The 23,257-nt window shown below is 41.4% G+C and overlaps 1 protein-coding gene across 1 annotated transcript in view; it reads left to right on the forward strand.

Annotated features, from left to right (window-relative positions):
- The window catches only part of LOC138967802 (uncharacterized), a 148,991-nt gene that overhangs the window by 1,531 nt on the left and 124,203 nt on the right, over positions 1-23,257 (forward strand). The window lies entirely within an intron of this gene.

The following is a 23,257-nucleotide window of genomic DNA, read 5'->3' on the forward strand; positions in this document are numbered from 1 at the left end:
GGGGTGGGGGCTGGTGGAGGGGGGACAAAAAGGAAAAACGGAACTAGAGCACTACAATGCAACACATTCAATGAATGATAGTTTGCCACAATTGCATAATTATGTGTATAGCGGCTTACATTCTTCTCGTCCTCTTTGTCTGCCGCAAGTCCTCTTTCGCCACAAAACGCTACAAGCAGGGCACAGATGAAAAATAGCGACACGTGCATTACGCGCGCGTAAAAGGGGAATCCCCGGGAGTTCCCATTGCTTGAGAAAATTAAACAAGTCGCGTAAGGCAAAATTACTACATTTAGTCAAGTAGCTGTCGAACTCACAGAATGAAACTGAAAGCAATGCCATTTTTCAGCAAGACCGTATACTCGTAGCATCGTCAGTCCACCGCTCATGGCAAAGGCAGTGAAATTGACAAGAAGAGCGGGGTAGTAGTTGCGCTAAGAAGGATAGCACGCTTTTCTGTACCTCTCTTTGTTTTAACTTTCTGAGCGTGTTTTTAATCCAAACATATCATATCTATATGTTTTTGGAATCAGGAACCGACAAGGAATAAGATGAAAGTGTTTTTAAATTGATTTGGACAATTTAATTTTGATAATAATTTTTATATATTTAATTTTCAGAGCTTGTTTTTAATCCGAATATAACATATTTGTATGTTTTTGGAATCAGCAAATGATGGAAAATAAGATGAACGTAAATTTGGATCGTTTTATAAATTTTTATTTTTTTTTACAATTTTCAGATTTTTAATGACCAAAGTCATTAATTAATTTTTAAGCCACCAAGCTGAAATGCAATACCGAAGTCCGGGCTTCGTCGAAGACTACTTGATCAAAATTTCAACCAATTTGGTTGAAAAATTAGAGCGTGACAGTGCCGCCTCAACTTTCACGAAAAGCCGGATATGACGTCATCAAAGACATTTATCAAAAAAAAGGAAAAAAAACGTTCGGGGATATCATACCCAGGAACTCTCATGTCAAATTTCATAAAGATCGGTCCAGTAGTTTGGTCTGAATCGCACGCACACACGCACGCACACACACCACGACCCTCGTTTCGATTCCCCCTCGATGTTAAAATATTTAGTCAAAAATACGCACGCACACACACACACACACACACACACACATACACCAGGACCCTCGTCTCGATTCCCCCCTCTACGTTAAAATATTTAGTCAAAACTTGACTAAATATAAAAATGAAAATGTAACGAAACGCGAAAATGTGGCAGTTTGTCGATAGGCTTGATATTTATCACTCGTATCATAGGAGTATTTGAAGTGTCTTCCACAAGCAGCAAACGTGCAGAAATGGCTATTTTGACCCATTTGACCAGATAGTACTCAGTGGCCAACCAGACAGTACAGAGACGTCTTCATTTATTTCACAGACACGGAAGCTTTCTCGACAAGTTTGCGTCATGTTCACTCATCCATTATAGTCTATTATTAGGGCGCAGTCAGAATGATGAATAATTGAATATGGACCTAATCAGGCAGTGTACACAAATGCACTTTTGCTCTCTCTGTCTGCCTATCATTCCCTCTGTCCGTCGTTCTGTCTGTCTGTTTCTGTCTATCAGCCTGCTGTCTGTCTCTGTCTCTCTGTCTGTCTCTGTCTGTCTCTGTCTCGCTCTGTCTTTGTCTCTCTGTCTCTCTCTTGCTGGACAGATTGTAAGAAAAAGCCCAGCCTTATATCTTCATCCCAAGAAATAAAGTTCAGTTCAATTCAGTTCAATTCAGTTCTGTTCTCTCTCTCTCTCTCTCTCTCTCTCTCTCTCTCTCTCTCTCTCTCTCTCTCTCTCTCTCTCGATCTCTCTCTCTCTCTCTATCTCTCTCTCTCTCTCTCTCTCTCTCTGTGAAAAACACATTCCATGTGTTCCATACACAGATTTTCTCTGAAGGTGTTAATAATCCCAAGCAGACTTTCACCACAAAGGCAATGCTCAGTTGTCGTCACATCCCGCCATTTATCCCCAGGCTTACCGAGACAGTCGCGGGTTAATGAGGTCTCGGCAATCCCTGATTGATTGCGTTTGCGATGGCTCACCTGACCAAAAGCACTCCGTCACTCCACTGGGAGCGATGATAGGCCGATTGTTTTACTGAGGGTAACGTGCGTTTTATTCCCACATTGGGCCGTTCCTATTTATGCCGATCGTCAAATGGCTTGATTTGTATCAGCCCGTCTGTACTTTTCCATCATTCACGGCGGTTAAATGTTCATTAGTCGTGTTTTCCGTTGATGGGAGGCGATTTGGCTGTCCGTGCGTTTGGTTTGGTCTGATATCGCGTTTCTGTCTGATGTCTTTTTCCCTCATGACGGATGGCATCGTAATGGTGTGCATCCATCTAAATAATGATCAATGGTGCACGATGCTACTGAAAATGTTACAGCGCCGACGATAGTCAAAACGCTATTATGGGTGTTTTTTTGTCTTATAGCCTACATCTTTGCGAAAAATCGCGGTTTTACGTACCTGAATGAATTACCAGCAATCAGGGTTTGACACAGTGCAAAAAAGAAGAATTGATATGTACTCCTGTAATGTCGCTTAATATTATCTCTGTGCCTGAAAAAAAGAAACGGTCGTGCGGACATATTTAGGACAATTTCAAAGTGGCTGCTGAGATTTTATGGTTTCTCTTGTAAAGGAAGCGTAGCAGTAAGTCCAAGGGCTGCGCACCCCCCCCCCCCCCAAACAATAGAAGAAGAGAGAAAAATGGTCTGCTATCGCGATGGACGAATTCAAAAAATACATGTAACTCCGCCGGGTTGGTATGGGTTGTGGAAGAGTGAATACCCTTGCCAAAACCACGAGCAATGCTCTTGCCCACATGTTTCCGACACACCCCTCGCTAGTGATTGGACTCTCCAATGTTTATGAGAGGTTTTGGCAAAAGGTATTCACTCGTCCCCAACGCATACAGATCCAACTGAGTTATTTGACGTAAGACATATTAGACATAAGATCATTTATTGTCCATACAATCAATTACAACGGATGGACAAGTGTGGTTCATCTGCTCTTAAAACAACCAAAACAACATATGACAACAACCTTAAAAAAACAAAAATAAGAACAATAACACATTTTGTTCGGAATTCGCCTATTGAAGTAGCTCGAATAACAGTATACTATCTCTGTCACGGCAACACAGTACTGTGCGTACCTCCAGGAGCCTGCTTCTACTATCTCTGTCACGGCAACACAGTACTGTGCGTACCTCCAGGAGCCTGCTTCTATATCTATATACGGCTTGTGTGTGTCTGTCTGTTTGTCTGTATGTCTGTCCGTCTGTCTGTCACTTCGCGATGCACGGCCAAAGTTCTCGATGGATCTGCTTCAAATTTGGTGGGCATATTCAGGTAGACCCCGGACACAATCTGGTCGATGAACATTTTCAACACGTGTTCTCAGCGCGCAGCGCTGAACCGATTTTGGTTTGTCTGTACATCCATTCCCAGTAACTCTTTCTTATCTTCTCCAGTGTTTTGCGCGTTTATCTCCCTTCCTTCGTGTGGCGTCTCTACTTCTTCCCGGCGAAGCCGGGTATTCATCTAGTCTACTATGAAGGAAGAGGGTGAGGGTCTACAGTGTGAGTGACATTCCATTTCCAGACAGTCCCTTTCTAGTTCTGCAGAACGACTGTAGTTGCCACGTGATGAAGTCCTGTGCGTGTACTATGGCGTTGTTAATGGGCAGAGTATGTCTGCGCAGTTTCAGCGGCACAGACGACGCACTGCCTATTACATGTATTTATGCCGCGAAAGGGATCCCCCCCCCCCCCCCGCATTTTTACACCCCCGGTATAGGGGTGTGTATAGGATTCGGTCGATGTGTTTGTTTGTTTGTTTGTGTGTTTGTGTTCGCATATAGATCTCAAGAATGAACAGACCGATCGTCACCAAACTTGGTGAACAGGTTCTATACATTCCTGAGACGGTCCTTACAAAAATTGGGACCAGTCAAACACACGGTTAGGGAGTTATTGGTGGATTAAGATTCTACGAGGACTTATAGAGGGACATATTAATGGTCAAAGGGAAATAACCTTCTCAGTTGGTGGCAGTGAGAATGGTAAGGACGGGGGTGTTTTTCCTACCTCGGAGGAATTTCTTGTTATTTTTTATTTTCATACAAAGCCGGGTTTTCCCGTGTAACATGCCCCTAATGGCTTTGCCGTGAGGGCGTAAAACTTACATTTTCTCTTTCATTATGACGAGTACTTGACCTGTTTTCCTTTCATGCAACGTGCATCGGACTGGGATAAACTGCAGTGCGTCGTCGGTCCTGCTGAAGTTACATATGTGAGCGGAGCCCCTAACAGACACTAGAGAAAGTCAGTGTGGTGTAGGTAGTTTTGTGTGAATATTGTGTGAAGAGTTTTTAGATTCAGTGTCCTCAATTTCGTCAGCATGAATCCAAGCATATGTATTTCATCGTCAGATTGCCTGTCTGTCTGTCTTTCTGTCTGACCGGCCGGCCGACCGAACGAACGAACGAACGTACATCAGACATAATGAACTGATTTAATGGCACACTAACGTGAGCCAAACAGAAACTTCAAAATCACACATGCAGCGTCTACTCACTTTAGAAATCCGTACGTTTGTTTTGTTCAGCCCAATAGAGTTACAGCAGTACCCGACACACTTTCGGCGACAGGCGGCTAGAAAGCAAGAGTGTAACATTCCATCAGTAGTTAAACGGTAATGGTGCGAGACAAAGCAATCAGACAGTAAAAACAACCGTTGTAATACAATTAATATCACACCGTTGTCTGTGTGTCATAATATAGATATCGACCCTTCGTCAACTATAATCAATGTTGCATGTAATAAAAATTATATCACACCTTTGTCTGTGTCATTAAATAAATATCGACCCTTTGTCAACTCTTATCAATGTTGCACAAACATGGTTCGAAAAACGTCCAAGTACTACAGACCAGATGCTACTTGGCCTTGTCTCGTGAAATCGTCATGCGAATTCGGCCATTGCATGCGTTAGTTACATTTGCATCGTGCCAGAGACAACAGCATAAGTGGAGCTTGAAGAAAGAGGTCAGGCTAATAAAGATTGATTGATCGTCCCATGAATAGGCTACCCTACAGTCTGGTCTACTTTTCGCGCTGAGCGATTTGTAATCCTTCAGAGCACTATTTTTCTTCTCTACAACGAAGCAGGGATCTCTCGCCGTTACGCAATCAGCGACGAGATGGGGCATGTTGGGAACCACTCTCTCGTCTCAACATTGACGTGCACATTTCCCCGCCATGTTTAACTTCCAATCTAGATGACGGCAGAGGAAATGGCGAGGGGAGGTCCGGTTTCAAGAGGTCAGTGCTAGCAAACAACCTTCGTCCTCAACACAGTTTTGGGGAACGGGAGAGAAAAACAGACATGGCGTCTGAAATGTTCCCGCAGTTCGATTGAAAGCTTCGTTTCGGGGTAGTGTGGCCGTCGGCAAGTTTGGAGAGGTTCTCCCGGGCTTCGATTTCAATGTGTACATGCCGCTTGAAGAGCACGTTTCGAGCTGGAGAGGTCTTCCTGATTACTTGCTCTTCTCGTTTTTCCGGATGGTTGTGGTTATCACATCAAGGTCACCTTGCAGTGGTTTGTCAGGAACGCACTAAGCTGGTTTCTCACGTTACCTTTGATTCGTGTCAAAATAGTCAGCCGAGTAAGGCAAAAGTTATAAAAAGCAAAACAACAAAAACAAACAAGTCGCGTAAAGCGAAATTACTACATTTAGTCAAGCTGTGGAACTCACAGAATGAAACTGAACGTAGTCCGCCGCGAGTGCAAAAGGCAGTGAAAGTGACGAGCCTGTTTGGCGCGGTAGCGGTTGCGCTGTGCTTCATAGCACGCTTTACTGTACCTCTCTTCGTTTTAACTTTCTGAGCGTGTTTTTAATCCAAACATATCATATATATATGTTTTTGAAATCAGGAACCGACAATAAAAAATATGAAATTGTTTTTAAATCGATTTCGGAAATTTTATTTTAATCATAATTTTTATATTTTTAATTTTCAGAGCTTGTTTTTAATCCGAAAATAACATACTTATATGTTTTTGGAATCAGAAAATAATGAAGAATAAGATGAACGTAATTTTAGATCATTTTATAAAAAAATAATTTTAATTACAATTTTCAGATTTTTAATGACCAAAGTCATCAATTAATTTTTAAGCCTCCAAGCTGAAATGCAATACCGAAGTCCGGCCGTAGCTGATCTTAACATAATTCTTTTCTCCACTGGTTTTTAAACTTGGTGATGTTTACGCTTATGTATTCCAAGAATGACCAGAACGTGCGTATTATATTACCGTCTTAACAAATAAGCTACATTGTAAATAAATACATTGATAAATGAATCCATTAATCAATCAATTTCTCAAAACGACAGACTGCATTACACTGCACGTGGCTTATGCGGCAAAACCAGTGTATTTAGTGAGTGTGAGCGCGCGTCTGTTTGTTAGTTTGTGTGTGTGTGTGTGAGTGTGTGTGTGTGTGTGTGTGTGTGTGTGTGTGTGTGTGTGTGTGTGTGTGTGTGTGTGTGTGTGTGTGTGTGTGTGTGTATGTGTGTGTGTGTGTGTGTGTCTACATGCATGCGTGCGAGTGTTTGTGTGTATGTATGCGTGTTTGAGTGTCTGTATGTCTGTCTGTGTGTTTGTCTGTCCGTGTGTTTTTATGTCTGTCCATGTTGCGGGTTGTGCGTGCCTTCTCGTGCATGGCAAAAGACGAAGGGAGTAGGCGAGTACGTGCGTGAACATCTGCCCGTGCGTTTATAACAAACGTAATAATGTTGTGACGTGTGAACCTCTGCCCGTGCGTTTATAACAGACGTAATAATGCTGTGACGTGTGAACCTCTGCCCGTGCGTTCATAACAGACGTAATAATGTTGTGACGTGTGAACCTCTGCCCGTGCGTTTATAACAGACGTAATAATGTTGTTACGTGTGAACATCTGCCCGTGCGTTTATAACAAACGTAATAATGTTGTGACGTGTGAACCTCTGCCCGTACGTTTATACCAGACGTAATAATGTTGTGACGTGTGAACCTCTGCCCGTGCGTTTATAACAAACGTAATAATGTTGTGACGTGTGAACCTCTGCCCGTACGTTTAAAACAAACGTAATAATGCTGTGACATGCAAACATTAAAGGCACAGTAAGCCTCCCGTGAACCACCACAGAGCTCCCCGAGCGTCTTACATACTTCCATTTGAACGCTCACCGAACGGGAACATCCTGGCTGCTTTCTGTCGAGCGTGAGAAATTTTCAAAGAATTTATTTTCGTGGAATTGGTCTTCTACAACAATGGCGCCTCGTTTTGGTGCTGGACGGCTGTTATGATACCGGAAATCACGCCCGGACAGTAAGCCTCCCGTAAACCATCACAGATACTGTCAGGCTTTTACACACAGTACAAACACCCTTCCATTTGAACGCTCACCAAACGGAAACATCCTAGGTGCCCTACGTAAAGAGCGAGCAATTTTTAAAAAATTAATTTTGCAGATTGTCTCGAACACTTTTTGGACCCATCCTGAACTCAGGTCAAACATGAGTTACTTCCCTTCGGGTCTCATTCTATCGATGTAAACTGGCGATAGCCGTGAATCGATGATTATCAACATGTTTTTGGACCGTGGTGCGTTTTTGCGCTAGACCTAACTTTTAAAATCTAAATAATAAATTGACAGCTTGTTACACAAACATTCTTTAATCATAAAAGAATTCTTTTTTCATCAAGACAAGATCAGTACAATTCGAAGTTGTGAAAGTTTGAAAAAAGAAAAAAAGGGTCACGCAAGGGTCGTAGCAGACGACGGTTTATCATGCATATCGCCGTTCCTCTCAACAGTCACAAGCCATCGCTAGAGTTCTTGTGAACCACAGCCGTTTGTTTCGTGCATAAAAACGTGCTATTGTAAATAAGCTCACATCGAGTCGCATTCAAATAACTAACTGACGACTACATTGTGAAAACGGGAAACTGGATCACACCGGTTCACGATGGCTCAGGGGTAAGATAAACCACGCAAAAATAAATTCTTTGAAAATTGTTCGCTCTTTACGGAGGGCACCTAGGATGTTCTCAATCGGTGAGTGTTTAAATGAAAGGGTGTTTGTACTGTGTGTAAAAGCCTGACCGTATCTGTGATGGTTTACGGGAGGCTTACTGTGCCTTTACCGAGAAGATGAACAAAACAACGCGAGAAAGGGACGAACAACAAGCTCAGGGATGGACGCATTTTGGCGGATGTAGCGCTAATGGGAAGTGGAATTTGAAATGTCCTCTGGAATAAGGAAGTGTCAGACATTTATTTTTTTCAATTTCAATGTCAATTTCCACGGAATAACACGAAGAGGCTCTTGCAAAATGAAATTTGACAACATCTTTCCCTTCAACGGGTATTCGATTTTCTAACCCATTGGTTCTCTAACTCAATTTGTCTGCAACAGGTTTTTCTCTGGGTTTTCGAGGTTTCTCGCTTCTTGCGCTGTATGTTAAGATCGGTCTTCCGTACTGTGTTACTTGTTTGTAGGTGCTGCCTGTGTTTGACTTTTTTTTTCTCCATAGAGATTGCTTATTGGTTAATACTTTTATATCATATTTACACAAAAAAAATGTTGTAGGCGCCATGCATATTTTCAGAATGAGATGACACAATGTTTCTTGTTTCACAGTTTTGCTCGTTTTAGTTATTATAAGTACGATCTCGCCGCATTCCAAAATACTTTTCATTCCAGAGTCTCCTGCTGTTGATTTTAGTTTTCGTTTTTCATTATATTGTTGTTCAGTCTTTATTTACATGGCTTTCTGTTGACATGAAATGAAGATGGTCAGGATTATTGATTCAGTCAACATAATTATGTTAAATTATACTGATTTCGGCTTACCTTTTGCAGCACTACACTTCAGTCGGAGTCCAGACATTGTAGTACCACATTTTTACTGGCTGTGCACTTTTGGTTGAGATACAGGGTGACCCAAAAAAAAGAGTACCCAAACAAAACGTCATAAATTGAACAAAAATAAAGCAATCTTCATAAAATTTATTTACACACACAAGTAGCCTCTGCATGATTTCAACAGAAAATGTTAGCGTTCTAGCTGGTCTTTCAGGAAAGTTATGCTCTTTCTACAGAACATGCTCCAAATGGCCTCCCCCGGATTTAAATCCCCCAGAATTCTATCTTTGGGGGTTCCTGAAAGACAACGTCTACAGGAACAACCCACAGACAATCGCAGAACTCAAGCGAGCCATCACAACAACCATTCGCGGAATCTCGCAACAGGAGTGTGTGCGGGTGATTGTAATAACTTTGCGCGGCGAGTTCAAGTTTGCCTGAATCGGCGCGGAGGCCATTTGGAGCATGTTCTGTAGAATGAGCATAACTTTCCTGAAAGACAAGCTAGAACGCTAAAATTTTCTGTGCAAATCATGCAGAGGCTACTTGTGTGTGTAAATAAATTTTATGAAGATTGCTTTATTTTTGTTCAATTTATGACGTTTTGTTTGGGTACTCTTTTTTTTGGGTCACCCTGTATCTGCAAATAATACAGAGCATATAACTACTACCCAAATTATGTTTGTCAACAAAAAGGTAAACGTTTTGAGTGTATTCAGCTGGAGGCGCACAGTTGCAAGTGCTTAAACCATGCATGTATCTTTTGTCTTCAGTAGAAGTTTAAAGGATATGTACGTCGTCCAGGACCTGCAGTTATCTCTATGGTTTTAACCTTCATTGCATTTCAAGATATGCAGCGTGTACTCGATTAAATCCAGTTTTGTTCCTTCTTTTTTTTCTTTTTCTTTTTTTCCTTCTTTCCTTCTGTTTACCTTCTTCCCTTTTCAGCAGCAAACACGCCGACAATAGTGGTTATACATTTACACATAAAACAAATCTGCATAATTATGCTTTATGGTGGTTTTTTTTTAATGGAAGTTCTTTCGCAATAAACTAGTTGTCCACAGGTTGTCAGAAAGAAAGAAAAATCGTCGTTCATGCAAGTTAGCATGTAACACTGATGCATGTCCATCTTTAGTGTTTACCATATTCGCAAAAGAATCAGGTATTTCCTATCACCGAGACAGAAGCTTCTGGAGTGGCTTGGCATACAGAAAAACAAACCGAACAAATAAATCACGAACAAAAACAAAGTATATGCATATTGCATACTTTCACGTGATACCTAAATCATGACATTGGCTGGTCGTATTTTTTTCTGTCAATCACAAGATTGTGCGTCTACTTCGGAACTTGCGTGCAGAAAGAAAGTAAGCTGATCATTTTATATCGACTACCCCAGACGGAAACGTCAATCCAAAACGCATAAACATTGATCACACCAATTTCGTCGCCTGTGTGCAAAGGCTTTATCGGAGGAAAAACCACTAAAAGGGTTTGAGCCCCACTATTGATGTTGAGCTCGTTTCGCTAGCGCTCGGTCGATTATCTGAGGTGGTAAATTCGCATTACTCCTTTTCCGTTATATTTTAACTTTTTTTTGTTTACGCCTCTTGCTTGTTACAATAGTGGGAGGAGAACACTTGAAACTGATGTCCTGTGTGTGCTAATGGTTAGCTCCCTTTTTCTTCGCGTGAGTATTCCCCCCTTTGCTTATCGATATCGCGAAGGGAATGCATCTGATGACATGTTTCGGAGTGTGCCTCAATATATCATGTGAACATGATTGGAAACATGTCAAGTATAGCTGGCAATTTGTGGCAGAGCTTTGGAATTATCGTTTTAGGCTGTGATTCCGAAATGTTGCTTCTGATGCTCGATATATTAGTCGTACTTTATTAATATGTTTCAAGTTTAGGTTACAAACAAACATGTTCCACCTATTCATGCCTGGGTTAATTTCGAACTTTAATTAAAAAAATAATTTCTTTAAATGTCTCTTTACTTTGCAAATGATTTGCCACAGTTTATAATCCTTCATCCAAAAAACGTCAAAGAAATCAATCTTTAATTTTCTCTGATGTTTCCTTATAGACGGAATAAAACATCCACAACATAACAACATAAAAATGGTTTTAACAACGGCTAGCTCTTACAATTCTCTGGTTTTCATCATAGAGATGTTTTGCTTGTGTCCCGTTTGTACTTATTTCAATTACAAATTAGAAAATAAAACAATTACATGAAAATGACCAACATTGTTATCATTCCTACATTGTTTGGTAACTAGTCAATAATACCTAGTCCCCCAGGATGATCAAATAAATGTTGTTCGATTATTGTCTTAACATTGTTTGTTTCTCTCCGTAATTGCATTTTATTGAGTTTGTCACGAACCAAACCGCGTTTAACTGGAACAGATAATATGTAGCTACATTCAAAATTGCTAAAATTGCCGTGTAATGCTTCAACGCATACCTACTATTATTCAATCTGTAATTATGTCATGGTTATTTACGTAATTACTACTCATACGCTGAATGGATAATGGAAGATTAGGCCATACCTAAACTTCGATTCTTTGGAAATACAGTTTTGGTCAGCTCACCTCCCACCTATTTGTCTGTCTGTCTGTCTGTCTGTCTGTCTGTCTGTCTGTCTGTCTGTCTGTCTGTCTGTCTGTCTCTATCTCTATCTGTCTGTCTGTTTGTCTCTCTTTCCGTCCAAAGTTTTGTTCAAGACAATTTTATGCATCTGAATATGTATGCTCATGCATGTATGTATCTTCTCTGGTGGTCCTTGCTGTCCCTCCTTCAGTTGCTTGTGTGTCTTGTTCTCTCACAAGTTTCTGTTGTGCTCGTTCCTGCCCCCTCCCCCCGTTCTCTCTGCCTCTACTTCTCTCTTGGTATGTATTTGTCTCTCTCTATCAGTCTCTCTCTCTCTCTCCTCTCTCTCTCTCACTCTCTCTCTCTCTCTTTCTCTCTCTCTCTATCTTTGTCTCTCTCTATCAGTCTCTTTCTCTCTCTCTATCTTTGTCTCTCCCTATCAGTCTCTCTCTCTGTCTCTCTCTGGCTATCTCTGTCTCTCTCTGGCTATCTCTGTCTCTCTCTGTCTCTGTTTCTCTCTCTCTCTCTCTCTCTCTCTCTCTCTCTCTCTCTCTCTCTCTCTCTCTGTCTCTCTCTCTCTCTCTCTCTCTCTCTGGCTATCTCTGTCTCTCTCTCTCTCTCTCTGGCTATCTTTGTATCTCTCTCTCCTCTCTCTCTCTCACTCTCTCTCTCTCTTTCTCTCTCTCTCTATCTTTGTCTCTCTATCAGTCTCTCTCTCTCTCTCTCTCTCTATCAGTCTCTCTCTCTCTCTCTGTGGCTATCTCTGTCTCTCTCTGGCTATCTCTGTCTCTCTCTGTCTGTTTCCCTCTCTCTCTCTCTCTCTCTCTCTCTATCTCTCTCTCTCTTCCATCTGTCTCTCAACTAGATGTAGAAAGACAGGACAGACATCAGCACAGAGAAAGGTAAAGAGAGGGCAGAAATGACAGGCATCAGCCACCTAAACCATTCCCTTGTGTCAAAAAGCCCATTCTGCACAGTATATGTCGAACGTCTGATACGTATTGATCTAACACAAGACGGTCAGATGTATCTTGTTCTCCCCCCAAAATACTCCCCTAACCCTTCCCCCAAAAATCCTCTACCCCATACCCCTACCCGCCGCCCAATCGTTACTCATCACCTATCAGTTACCCCCCCCCCCCCCCCCCCCTCGCCACTCCTCGTCACTCTCCTCTTTGCCTGATCGCGACACATTCACTATCCCACATCTGATCTCGTCTCGTGTACGCGCTCTGCTACGGAAGAGAATGCGACAGGACATGAAATACGTACGACTCTGGAAGACAAAATGCGGCTGCTTAAAAAAACGAAACTCGAATCCGCTTTGAAATGAAGTGAGCAGTGTGGCAAAGGTTCTCATAGCAAAAATGCAACAGCAGCAGAAGACGACGAAAACAATGGATGATAACATAAAATTAGATAAATTCAAGCCTTAATACTCTAGCAATAGTAACAACAGCAAAGACAACGAAGAGACACTAACAGCACCACCCGCCACAATACCCCCAAACAATCAAAACAAGAACAACATCTGGAGAGACATATTTATTTGAAGAGCTGCACATAAGCCACAGATAAGAGTCAGTCAGAACTCGAACTCGAACTCAAAAGTTTGTTACGGAAGGATAATGGCTTTTGTCCCTACTACAATACACACATGAAACGAGAAACGAGTCAGAGTAAAAAGTAGAAACGAACAAAGGTGGTCATTTGATCTTTCTTTCTTTCTTTCTTTATTTGGTGTTTGACGTCGTTTTCAACCATTCAAGGTTATATCGCGACGGGGGAAGAGGGGAGATGGGATAGGGGAAAGGGGGGAGATGGGATAGAGCCACTTGTTAATTGTTTCTTGTTCACAAAAGCACTAATCAAAAAATTGCTCCAGGGGCTTGCAACGTAGTACAATATATGACCTTACTGGGAGAATGCAAGTTTCCAGTACAAAGGACGTAACATTTCTTACATACTGCTTGACTAAAATCTTTACAAACATTGACTATAATTATTCTATACAAGAAACACTTAACAAGGGTAAAAGGAGAAACAGAACCGTTAGTCGCCTCTTACGACATGCTGGGTAGCATCGAGTAAATTCTTTCTCGTCCCAACCAATATGGGACTCCCCCTAACCCGCGGGGGGTGGTCATTTGATAAATACTGTCATAATTTGTTTCAGATGTTGTTCATAATTATGTAATCACGATGAAAAACAGATCGCTTTGATTATAATTTTCATCATGTCCATTACACATTCAGAATTTCTTTGATACGCAACGTAAAAAAAACCAAATCCAGAGTCGAATAAATCGAGTTGCAGTTTGGGGAGCTTCCCTTCTAATTCTCCAAATATTTGTTTGGGCCTCCATTCGCCCCAGAGTTTTCTGGTTCCTTTTATACAAATCCGTCTTAAGGTTTTGCAAGCTTGATACTTAGGGAAAGATTCAAAGGATTTTTGTCCACAAGCTTCGTTCATGGCCCCACAATACGATGCAAAAAGACTGGGGAGAATTCCCGAAGACCCGGCGAAATAAGGAGCTGCTTGGCAAAAAGCATGAATAGGACCGGGCTGGGACTGTTGACTGACTCTCCTGCAGTGCACGAGGAGGAAAAATCCTTCTCCTTTTTCTGTTTTTCTGTTCCTACAGACTAGGAATCGTTAGGTAGGTGAGCGCGTGTGTGTGTGTTTGTGTGTGTGTGTGTGAGTGTGCGTGTGTGTGTGCGTGCGTGCGTGCGTGTGTGTGTGGTGTGTGTGTGTCTGGTGTGTGTGTGTCTGGTGTGTGTGTCTGGTGTGTGCGTGTGCTTGCGTGCGTGTGTGTGTGTGTGTGTGTGTGTGTGTGTGTGTGTGTGTGTTTGTGTGTGTGTGTGTGCGTGTGTGTGTGTGTGTGTGTGTGTGTGTCTGGTGTGTGCGTGTGCTTGCGTGCGTGTGTGTGTGTGTGTGCGTTCAACACATTTGGCCCTTAAGGATCTTTCATCAAATATTCCTGATCTTTCACGTGCGGAGGAGTTTTTCAGAACACGATCGAAGAAAACGAGATGGATCATATATATTTTAATACATTCTAGACCGGGATTGCTTACTTTGGACCTTTCCTATCTTTTTACACCCCCGGTATTGGGGTGTGTATAGGATTCGGTCCATGTGTTTGTTTGTTTGTTTGTGTTCGCATATAGATCTCAAGAATGAACGGACCGATCGTCACCAAACTTGGTGAACAGGTTCTATACATTCCTGAGACGGTCCTTACAAAAATTGGGACCAGTCAAACACACGGTTAGGGAGTTATTGGTGGATTAAAATTATACAAGGACTTATAGAGGGACATCTTAATGGTCAAAGGGAAATAACCATTCTCACTCAGTCACTGCCACCAACTGAGAAGGTTATTTCCCTTTGACGGGGGTGTTTTTCCTACCTCGGAGGAATTTCTTGTTTGATTTAGTTTTGACAAGGGTGTTTAGGTTTACATTGCTAAAAACCGCAAGATTCATTCCGGGCGGTTTGCATATTACTGTCCCGCAGGTCAAAAAGGGCGGAATATAGAATATATATATATTCTCTTTCTTTTAACTGGCTAAAAGTGGAGGGGTCGGGGCAGACGCTGCCCAGACTATCTCTCTCAGACCTCCTGTTTGCAGACGCACGGATCTCAAAGATAGCGGAGAAAATGAAATCATTTCGGAGGTTTGTTTAATCTGGATTGGCTCCCTATATCAAAGAGAGTAAAAAGGGGACAAACGGCGAGAGAGTGCACATATACTTACTTTACTTAAAGAGAGACAGCCTGTACGAAAGATTAAGAGTTAAACATACCGTTCTGGTGGTGTCGTCTGTCACCAATAACACAAATATGGCTGATTTAAAATAGTTCTGGATACAAGTAGGAACTAGTTCCATGTGCAGTTTAACAGTTTAACCCATTAGCAAAATTATACCACACCAAGGGAGTATCGTTTTGGATTCTCATATATTCGTCCCCCGGACAAGACAGCGCGATTTAACCAACAAATAATTATATCAATTCTAATGTAGAACTTGTATTGAGAAGACACGTAACAGATCGTCCTTAACATGCTTTACTCAACAACAAAAAACAAACAACAAAAAACAAAAAAAAACAAAAAACAAAAAAAAATACCCGGTGATGTTCAGTAAATAAACTGTAACGCCTGTTTGATGTTATCTAGCGTCTGATAGTGCAGTATAGGAGTACTTAACTTGGTGTTGATTACATTTCTCACGGAGTTGTCTCCGCCCTGTAATATTTCCGACCAGCGAAAGATCGATGTTTCATTAAGTGGCTTCGTTGCGGTTCTGTAAAGGAATCCTGCCACTAGCTTCTCACTCTATGTTCTTTGTTTTATGCGAATAATGAATTGTTCAGGGCTTCGTGTGTTGGAGGTCAAGAAAGGGTGGATTTTTACAAAGAAGGAGCAGTGGGATGGATTTTGAAATGTGTGTGTGTGTGTGTGGGTGTGTGTGTGTCTGTGTGTGTGTGGGCGTGTACATCTAGGAAAAAATCTGTACACACTTGGTAACAAATGGAGAATTTGAAAAAAATGGGGATGCCAAAAAATTCCCCATTTTTATATTTAGTCAAGTTTTGACTAAATATTTTAACATCGAGGGGGAATCGAAACGAGGGTCGTGGTGTATGTGCGTATGTGTGTGTGTGCGTGCGTGTGTGTGTGTGTGTGTGTAGAGCGATTCAGACTAAACTACAGGACCGATCTTTATGAAATTTGACATGAGAGTTCCTGGGTATGAAATCTCGGAACGTTTTTTTCATTTTTTTGATAAATGTCTATGATGACGTCATATCCGGCTTTTCGTGAAAGTTGAGGCGGCACTGTCACGCCCTCATTTTTCAACCAAATTGGTTGAAATTTTGGTCAAGTAATCTTCGACGAAGCCCGGGGTTCGGTATTGCATTTCAGCTTGGTGGCTTAAAAATTAATTAATGACTTTGGTCATTAAAAATCTGAAAATTGTAAAAAAAAATAAAAAATTATAAAACGATCCAAATTTACGTTTATCTTATTCTCCATCATTTGCTGATTCCAAAAACATATAAATATGTTATATTCGGATTAAAAACAAGCTCTGAAAATTAAATATATAAAAATTATTATCAAATTTTTTTTTTCGAAATCAATTTAAAAACACTTTCATCTTATTCCTTGTCGGTTCCTGATTCCAAAAATATATAGATATGATATGTTTGGATTAAAAACACGCTCAGAAAGTTAAAACGAAGAGAGGTACAGAAAAGCGTGCTATGCAGCATAGCGTAACCACTACCCCGCTCTTCTTGTCAATTTCACTGCCTATGCCGTGAGCGGTGGACCACGAGTATACGGTCTTGCTGCGTTGCATTGCGTTCAGTTTCATTCTGTGAGTTCGACAGCTACTTGACTAAATATTGTATTTTCGCCTTACGCGACTTGTTTTCAACTATATTTCCTGAAAGTACATGCCTCAATTTGACGGAAAGAATGTCATAACAATGTTCAAAATATGACATTCTTTCCGTCCTCTATAGGCGACGAAATAGGTCAAATTTTGTGCCTTTTTTAGTGTAAAATTTGTCGATGCCGGAGCGAGTACTGCACTCAGTGCCGTTGTAGTGCAAGTGCACTACAAAGGCACTGCGCCCAGTGCCGTTGTAGTGCAAGTGCACTACAAACGCACTATCCGTTGTGTGAATGTGTGTATTAGCAAGTCCTCATTTGTGACCTTATACACGTATGTGTGTGTGTGTGTGTGTGTGTGTGTGTGCGCGCGTGTGTGTGTGTGTGTGTGTGCGGGGGAGGGGATCCACATTTTTTTTCTTATTCAACAACAGTGTTTCTGTGTTTTTCCCCCAAATCTATTGAAAGCCATCAAGCATTTGAAAGCCCACACACATAGCTACAGTAAGCACCATAAGGGTGCCTGCCAACGAGAGACGCAATCACTGAGTATACACTTAATTTCCCTCAACTTTCACGATGAGGATTCAGTCTCGATCACGCAAGCAGATGTATACATAGCCATTTGGTTTAATTCTTCATCTATACGCAATCTTAAGTAGCTCTTTCAGAAATTCCAAAGGCCCGTTTAGCTAATTTATGCAGATGAGAACGTAAGAGCTTTTTCCTCGGCTACTGTGTTTGTTCATGCTGCAATAACATGCGTCGTATTTAGAAACGCTGGTATGCCGTGTGCAAAACGCTGCTGCAGCGATGACGTGAATCGTTTTTGTTTCTTCCATGCTCTAGTCTGCTAAATATGTTTCCTCACTGCAATCGGCATTATATTTTGATATTCTGTCTGTCGCTAATTCTATGTCCACGCCCATCCATCCGTCTGTCCGTCTTTTCATCTGTCTGTCAATCCGTCTGTTTAAGATTGCTGAATAAGTCCTGATATTAGAGTCATTCTCCAACACTGGTTAACACAAGTGGGAATATTGACCAAAAATAAAGCTTGATTAATTTGAGTTGAATTAATGATAACATATATTATGTGTTCGTACTTTGTTCGTGTTTTCTGACTTATTCATTGAACATCGATTGACGTTTTTAACGATGAGCTTTATTTAAAACTGGATAGCAGGAGTGCGTACTACACAACTGGATAAATGTGGATTAATAAATAAATAAATAAATAAATACAAAAACAAATGAATAAAGAAAGAAAGAAAGGACGAAAGAAAGAAAGGACGAAATAAAGAAAGAAAGAAATGAATACGTAAATAAAATGAATCAATCAATAAATCAATAAAATAATGAATGCATTTACAGTTAAAAAATCCTCCTATGGTAGTAAAACAAACCCAAAACTACCCAACGACGACATCTGTGAAGCTTAACAGTTTCTTGTTCACGCGAGTGCATAAATTAACCTAGTTATTACGTGGTGTTTGGTCTGAGTTCGTGATTCCGGCCTCCATGTTTTTTTTTACACAAACTCATGATGACGTCTGACATAATTTGCTAGTGACGTGTCTTTTTGTGCATGATGTGGTGATCTACCTGATCTAAATTTAGATCCAAAATTAGGTCAAGACCAGCCGGGTCCGAGTACGAAATTAATTCGTACACAAATCGCAGTTCTTGACTCTTTGGGTGCAAGTCAAGGAAATTTGGTAGTTCTTCTAACGGATAGCTGCCTGAGGTATGACTAAAAGCCCCAGGGGCTCCGTGCACCTGGATTTGACAAGTTCAGTATCTTAAAAAAAAGTTTAAAAAAAAGTAAATACAAAGATAAATACAAAAATGAATACAGAAATAAATACCGAAATAAATAAATAATGTATTCCTGAATATAATAAATAAACGAATGTATAAAAAGAGAAAGAAAGAAGTACAAAAGAAGAAAAAAACAAAAAAGGAAAGATATGATTGGCCGCGGCTATGTGATGCCAAATCAATACGTTGTGTATAATATACATGTATAGTTAAACCGACGCTGCAGCACAAAAAGGCAAATGCATTAATATGGACAAAACAAAACAAACAAAAAACACGATCACGACAAAATGGTTATGTAGAAAAACAGATTACACCAACTACAAAAACATGCAACCACAGACGCCAACAAATTGAATGAATAGAGATTAAAGGCCTCAACAACACAAACAAACCCAGCAATTAGAAACGGGGTATGCAGCTACATATCGAGACACAGCAATAGAAAATATCACAAGGACAGCAGCCATTAGGAATGGCAAATGCTGTTACAAACCCCCCGAAACGCAGGCCAAGCACCAAAAGGGGCAACGTAACCTTAACTATTGACCTCTGGAAGCGCCAAGCGGTAGCAAACTTAGGCTACGTCAACTACTGACCTAATCATAGTCTGCTTCCATTGCTGTTTGTCATACGCCTGCCAAAGTTTTCATTTTTCTTCCGCATTTTGTTTCGCCTCGTTGGAACTCGACGGGGTCTGAGAGGCTCTTGGGCCAAAACAAATGTCACTGTTTGCTAACGTGGAATGTCACACGCTTTCCTTCTTTGCCACTACTAAAGCAAACGTGTGCAAGATTGTATGTTACACGCTTTGGAGCATGTGCAAGAACGGATTCAAACTCGAAATCGTCCCTCCAAAAGCCCCAAAATGCACACACGACTTTTATTTCTCCTGCTGTTGTCGTGTCTTCTCTTTACAAATTCTTCAACGCTGAGAATACTGAAAACGGCATCCCAGACTACAGTACTGTTTCCATACGCGAGTTTAGCTTCCCTTGGAAGTGGCTCGCTCAGGAGGCCTGTTAGTCTGAAACTAGAAGGACAGAGTTCAGGGGCCAGTTTCATAAGCCAGAAACACAGTCGACCAACTGCAGTTGTCCGAGAGAACCACAGTAATCCGACGTTATCGGGTTTCACGAACAAAATTTCAGTCGGCCGACTGCGGGTCGTCTCACCGGAAGTTGGCCAAACACGGTGATGCTCTCCCCCCAACACTGTGTTCGGCTTACTGCGGTAAACCGAAAATAAATGTAATTATCCGCACAGTCAATGGCAGAATGCTCACACTTGTTTGGATTGTGAGCCAAACCTTGTGATTGTTCTTCGAAATGTATCTATCATGACAGGTCAGGGTTATGTCTTGAAGACGTCACATTATGGCGTAAGAGGGTTCGACGTCACGCGAAGGAATTACTGAAAGTCTCGGTCATTGTTATTTTGAGCGGGCCGAGACTTGTTTTTTTCTTCGAAATCGGCCATTTCCACGTGCGAATGAGCAAACGGAAGTGGTAATGTTGCTAAATTTAGCCCTCGACTTGGCCATTCGGATTACTGTACAGTCGGTCGACTGCGGTTGTCCGCGGGTGACGGTGATTCGCTCATGAAACGCGCTTTTCGGTGACCCGGCGATCAACCACAGTCCATCGACTGGGCAGTCGATCGACTGTCAGTCGGTTCACTGCTATCTTATGAAACTGGCCCCTGAACATAGATGACAAAGATCCCGGAAAGAACAAACATTTCGCGGATGCAGACACAGAAAGACGTCATGAAGAATGCGATGCTTCAAAAGATACAGACTGTGACGATGACTGTGGCGTCATTCACATATACCGAGACGTCATTCATAGTTGTTCGTTCACTTTCGTCAAAAAGTAGATCTCTCCACAATGGCTGCTCCTGTGTTTAGGTTTATCAAGCGTGAGTACGCAAAACGTGTTTGTTCTCTCCTCTGTTGAAGCTGTGAGACATAATCGCCATTACGAGCTAGTCGTGTGACAGAGAGTGTTCTTGCACACTCGACTGCTGCTGTTTCACTCCGGCTGAAGCCGTCGTGAAACATCTACAGTCTGTGTGCAAGAAAACTCTCTGTCACACGACTAGCTCGTAATAGCGAGTAATAACTCACTTTCATGTGACTGTTCCCAGTGTCCCATTACTCGCGTTGTTTGTATCCAGCAATTGATTTTATCCATTGATTTATCGTTTTCATATATACAGCTTCTTGAGTGCATGGGTTCATTTGGGGGTCGCTTTCTGTTACATACATAATATGACTTATTCCTTGCAGTTCATGAATGGCAGATTTTGTTCACGGTGAGAGAAAGGTCACGCCAATCATGCTTCAAATCAGAATAAATCGTTTCACAATGCCTGCTTTGGAGTCAAGTACGTCATGCTTGCAAAGTAAGTAGCGTACATACTTTTTTTTTACTGAATCATCTTTGGTCAAGAAACAATGTTCTATTTGTGTTGTATGTTTTCGGGAGGCGACAACGAAATGGCTGTCGAGTGTTCACGGGCGATATGCACCCAGACAAGAGAACCGCAGAATCAGGTGTTTGTTTGACCAGAATATATGTCCGCCGTTTTAGGTACCTGTTGATTTGCCAGATCAGTGAGGTCAAGCGTTCTCTTGGCTTCTGCATGACGACCAGTGTACACCAACCACAAAGAAATACAGTGGATGTGCCCTCTCCTGGAAAGGACAAGCACAGATCAACGCTGAATCTTTATCAACCACACATATAGTGCGGGTATTTTTTTTTCTCTTTTTGTAAAAACAACTTTTTTTCATGAACACACACAATGTCATGATAATACAACAATATTCTAACAAAGGAGCACAATAAGTTTAAAACTTATAATAAGTGCGCACATAGTCACTCCTGATTAACAAAACATGGCGACATGTCTTCTTGAAAAGGTTTTTTTTTTTTCTAAAATATTTCATCTCAACCCCTCCCCTCTCCCCCTCTCTCCCTCTCCCCTTTCCCTTATTATTTGTTCCCCGCTCCCGTGCATCAATTTCCCTGCTGTAAACGACAGCCAGGAGATTGCGGCGCATCAAAAGAGACAGGTAAGCAACAGGTGAGCAAGGTGTGCAGTGATGTTTATCAGATTATTGCGCCCTGCTTACCTGTTGATGGCTGCAACTGGCAAGGCGTGAAAGACACACGCTGTTCAGCGAACGGTGCACGCACCTCTCAGGTGTAAAGGTATGCAGGGGGGATCCGGGAACGGGCGGTATGTGCGAGAAGGCCTGACTGCTTTGTTCTGACCGATTAATCCATTAATTGCTCATCAGGTTGATAAGTGCTCTGCTGCTGAGTGAACCTAGTATCGTGTTAAGATATAGTGTTACAGAGAGAACAGAAGACCACAAGCCAGGGTGACTATTGTCAGGAACAAAAAAAATGCCCTCCCGTGGCCTCCCTTCTAATTCTCATACCTTTGCGAAGAAATGTCCCCCTCTATACAATTAGGAGAGCACGTTAGAACAACAACAACAACAGCAACAACAACAACAACGACAAAAACAACATCGAAGAGCAAGAACAACAACAATAACGACGACGACGATAACAACAACAACAACAGCAACAACAACAACAACACCACCACCACTAACAACAACACCATCACCACCACCACCAACAACAACAACAACAACAGCAACAAATGATCAAAGAAAAAAACACCCATAGCAAATCACAACATATCTAACAAGTCGCGTAAGGCGAAAATACAATATTTAGTCAAGTAGCTGCCATTTTTCAGCAAGACCGTATACTCGTAGCATCGTCAGTCCACCGCTCATGGCAAAGGCAGTGAAATTGACAAGAAGAGCGGGGTAGTAGTTGCGCTAAGAAGGATAGCACGCTTTTCTGTACCTCTCTTTGTTTTAACTTTCTGAGCGTGTTTTTAATCCAAACATATCATATCTATATGTTTTTGGAATCAGGAACCGACAAGGAATAAGATGAAAGTGTTTTTAAATTGATTTGGACAATTTAATTTTGATAATAATTTTTATATATTTAATTTTCAGAGCTTGTTTTTAATCCGAATATAACATATTTATATGTTTTTGGAATCAGCAAATGATGGAGAATAAGATAAACGTAAATTTGGACCGTTTTATAAATTTTTATTTTTTTTTACTATTTTCAGATTTTTAATGACCAAAGTCATTAATTAATTTTTAAGCCACTAAGCTGAAATGCAATACCAAACCCCGGGCTTTGTCGAAGATTACTTGACCAAAATTTCAACCAATTTGGTTGAAAAATGAGGGCGTGACAGTGCCGCCTCAACTTTCACGAAAAGCCGGATATGACGTCATCAAAGACATTTATCAAAAAAATGAAAAAAACATTCGGGGATTTCATACCCAGGAACTCTCATGTCAAATTTCATAAAGATCGGTCCAGTAGTTTAGTCTGAATCGCTCTACACACACACACACACGCACGCA

The sequence above is a fragment of the Littorina saxatilis genome, linkage group LG5 (assembly GCF_037325665.1).
Source record: "Littorina saxatilis isolate snail1 linkage group LG5, US_GU_Lsax_2.0, whole genome shotgun sequence".
Lineage (NCBI taxonomy): Eukaryota > Metazoa > Mollusca > Gastropoda > Littorinimorpha > Littorinidae > Littorina > Littorina saxatilis.